Here is a 4105-nt window from a genome sequence, read left to right as displayed (position 1 = left end):
TCTTTCCCCCGATGGGTCCCCAGGGACTCCTGCCCCTCCAAGTCCCCCCCCCCGCTTCTTTCCCCCGATGGGTCCCCAGGGACTCCTGCCCCTCCAAGTCCCCCCCGTCCCCTGATGGCCCCCCCGGGACTCTTACCCCATCCACCACCCCCTGCTCCCTGTCCCCTGAGCACCCCTGGACCCCCCACCCCTGACTGCCCCGTGCCGCCCCATCCAACTGACCCCCCATTCCTGACTTGCACCCTGGGACCCCTTCCCCATCCAACCACTCCTTCTCCCTGTCTCCTGAGTGCCCCCGGAACCCCTGCCCCTGACTGCTCCCTGCCGCCCCATCCAACCCCCTGTCTCCTTCCTGACTGCCCTCCCGGGACTCCTGCACCATCCAACCCCCATTTCCTAACGTCTGACCACCCCGACCCCTATCCACACCCCACCCCCTAACCACCACCCCGAACTCCCCTGCCCTCTATCCAACACCACCTGCCCCCTTACTGCACCGCCCAGAGCACCGGGTCAGGCTGCGGCTCAACAACTGCACTGCCTGGCCGCCCAGAGCATTGTGCCAGCGGGGGAGCGAGCTGACGCTGTGGGGGAGGGCAGACAGCAGGGGTGGGGCCGGGGGCTAGCCTCCCAGGCCAGGAGCTCAGGGGCCAGGCAGGAGGGTCCCGCGGGCCAGATGTGGCCCACAGGCCATAGGTTGCCCACATCTGTTCTAAGCCCTAAAGGGAGGGGGAGGGAGAGGTAACCTTAGTGTAACCCCAGGGTGTCTTCTTCCTTAATATATGGGTGTAGCCTGCAAACCCAGCGTCTGTGAAAGAACATGCCTAGCCAAACAAACACACAGCTATGATATTATTTGAGGGGGAATGAGTAAATGGAGTAAGGTTGTGGCTTCTGGGTGGTACCTAATCACTATTTTCTTTCTTCCCAGAATCTTTTCATTCTGTATTTCCCTGGTGATATACTCTGTCTTTCCTTCTTTCATTCACTGTGATTTGACTGCATCTGGGAATTGCATTTCAGAGGATGAATGTTTGTATTGAACTCTTAGACAAATGCTCCTTCAGTAAAGGACTTTCGCTGACACCACGTGATATTTGACTGCTCTCCTTTGACGGTTGCTAGGTTTGCCTTTGACTTACAATCTGGCTAGGCCCCTCAACCCTGCAATGATCTCTGGTTGGGGGACTACTGTACCCACATGGCACCTATTGCAACAGCAGGGCCTTCAGCAGTAGTGCTCTTACATCTAGAAGGGAATGGATGTATTGTGGGAAGAGCATGATCCCAGTAGTTTTCTCCCGTCCGTCCCCCCCCCCAGCTCTAGAAACTTTGTTTTTGTAAATCATAAAGTTGTCCTCCCCACAAACTTTATAATTTTTAAATATAAAATTGCACATTATTCAACACATGAATAATGTGCAATTTCATATTTAAAGTATTTGTAATGTTCCAAAAATGACCCTATATAATGACAATATTTCTATGTCACTACTTATATCAATCATTCATATAAGTGATAATGTCACATGAAACACACAATGGGACTGGTTTCGCCTTTTGCAAGAAGCAACACTTCCCCAACTGCCCCCACCTTTTCTGCCCTCTCTGCTGTTCCAGGGATTCTCCTCTGCCTGGGACCTACCAGCTGCTCTTGCAAGAGAAGTCCTGGAGCGGAGTGTGTTGTGCATGAGCAGTGTGCATTAAGGGAGTGCTGCCAAGGCTCAGCTGCAGCAGGGATGACTTAGGCTCCACTCCTCCCGTAGTCACATTGTGTTGCTGCTGTGTCTGGAGCAGCCCTCAAAATTGCAGGAATGGAGAAGCCTCTCATGTTACCCTGAGAGCTCCTCCTGCAGGCTCCAAAAGCCAGTGACTTGCAATTAATTCACAAGAGCTGGCACTACTGAATTTGTGTGTGCTCAGAAAGGGCAATTCCACTATTACCAAAAACTGATACTGCAAAAGAACGTAAGGGTGGTCTAAACTTTAGACTGTAAACTGTAACCTGGGGGAGAGAACATTAGGGGCTCAGGCTACATGCAGAAATGGCACCAATTTAACTCACTTGGTTTGACATGCTAGAAGTGAGAATTTAGGAAAGGTAGAAATGAAGAAGTAAGGAGAGGAGCTTGGTGAAAAAGTGCTGTCTGGCTGTTCCAGACATAGGGAATATCATGGAAAAAAGCAAGGAAGCAGGACTGCAAGAAGAACATGAAGGGGGCCTTGAAGCTGGTGTCATTGGTGTAGTAAAAAGGATGACACAGAGACACAAATAGAGACAAAGGCCCTGTTGCTTATTTTTACATGCTTTAAGACCTGTTTATACTGCTAGAACATTGTAAAAGAGACTTCCTGTAAAAAGGGATTCAGGCCCACTGTGAAAGATACAGATCAGAGACAATTGATATAGGCCCTCAAAAAGAAAAGACAAGAAGTATGCAAGGCAAAGGCAGCCAGTGGAGGTATTCAAAGAGGGGAGATGACTTGAACAGAATTCCGGGTGAGGACGAGGAGCTTGGCAGCTGATTTTGGACAGACTGGAAGAGGAGCAAGGTAATACCGGAGAGGACAGGTGTGCAGTAGTCAAAGTGGCACACGGGTATAAACTGGCTATGACTAGATTGAGGTTGGAAATGAGAAGTTTTCTAACCATCCAATGAGTGAGCTTCTGGAACAGCTTCCCAACAGGAGTTGTGGGGGCAGAAAACCTAACTAGTTTTAAGAAGGAGCCTGATAAATTTATAAAGGGGATTATATGATGGGATTGTCTATGATAACAGGGGACTGGACTCAATGATCCAGGAAGATTCTTCCAGTCCTATGTCCAAAGTGGAAGAGGACTAGTGTGTGGGCAACTGCTATAACCACTGGAAAAGTGAGGAAGGGGCAGACAATAAAGACAGTGTTTCAAAAGATCAAATACGTTTTGAAATACTTTGGCCTATTACAATACAAAATGCTGTAAACGTGAAGGAAACTACATTTGAATTAAGAAAAGGAGGACTTGTGGCACCTCAGAGACTAACAAATTTATTTGAGCATAAGCTTTTGTGAGCTACAGCTCACTTCTTCAGATGCATCCAATGAAGTGAGCTGTAGCTCACGAAAGCTTATGCTCAAATAAATTGGTTAGTCTCTAAGGTGCCACAAGTCCTCCTTTTCTTTTTGTGAATACAGACTAACACGGCTGCTACTCTGAAACCTGTACATTTGAATTATGCATCATTTTTGTTTCAAGCATTTTTCTTTATATTTAATTGCATTTTGCATACCCTTTTCCTGTCCTGCGCCCTTTGAAGTCAATGGCAAAGCATCAGCCCACTTCAGTGAGACCAACAGCAAGTCTCAATCAGTAATGCAAAGGTGTTTTACAATGTAGGACAATAATTATCAGCCCCCTACGGGCCAAAAAGCAGTGAAAACTCCCTGGTTCTGCTGTGTGGAAAAGCTATGCTGGGAGACTCCATCACACTCAGTGGGATGCAGGGAAGGTTGGGGAATGATGAAAGTATAGCCAATGAGTCCAGCAGACGGGGCATGCAGTGGGCAGTAGTACGGACTGCAGTGAGTCCCAGGTGGGGCTGTGCACCCAGCTGCTGGGCAGTGGGGTAGGATTCTTTCTGTCCCTCCGAAGCAGCCTGTGCAAGTTACTGGGATGCCTGTGTGCTCGGGCATTGGGTATGGACAAGTTTGACCCACATAGCATAAGCCAGAAGTTCTCAATCTGTTTCAGAACATGGCCCCACGCTGATGGGAGGGGGTCTCCTTTCAGCGTAAGTACTCCACCTCCCCAAGAGTGAGGCAGTAGCGATGCTGGGGGAGAAGCTCTCCATTCGACATAGTGCTGTCTACACTGGGAGTGAGATCAGTCTAACTGCGTCGCTCAGGGGCGTATGTATACTGCCATAAGTTGCTAGGGTTATGTAACTAAGCCTCACACGTGGCAGTCCAGCATGCTCGCCTACATCTCAGCTGCAATCTCCTCTATGATGCATTTGGCAGACAGCGGCTGTTTCTCCTCCTGGCTGCCAAGGGACACTGTGGTGTCAGTTTCAAGCACCCTCTCCACCTCCGCTCTCTCTGCTCCTGCTGCTGGCATACTGCC

This window comes from Lepidochelys kempii, chromosome 1 (genome assembly GCF_965140285.1).
Source record: "Lepidochelys kempii isolate rLepKem1 chromosome 1, rLepKem1.hap1, whole genome shotgun sequence".
Classification (NCBI taxonomy): Eukaryota; Metazoa; Chordata; order Testudines; family Cheloniidae; genus Lepidochelys; species Lepidochelys kempii.
Note: the sequence above shows the minus strand (reverse complement) of the source record.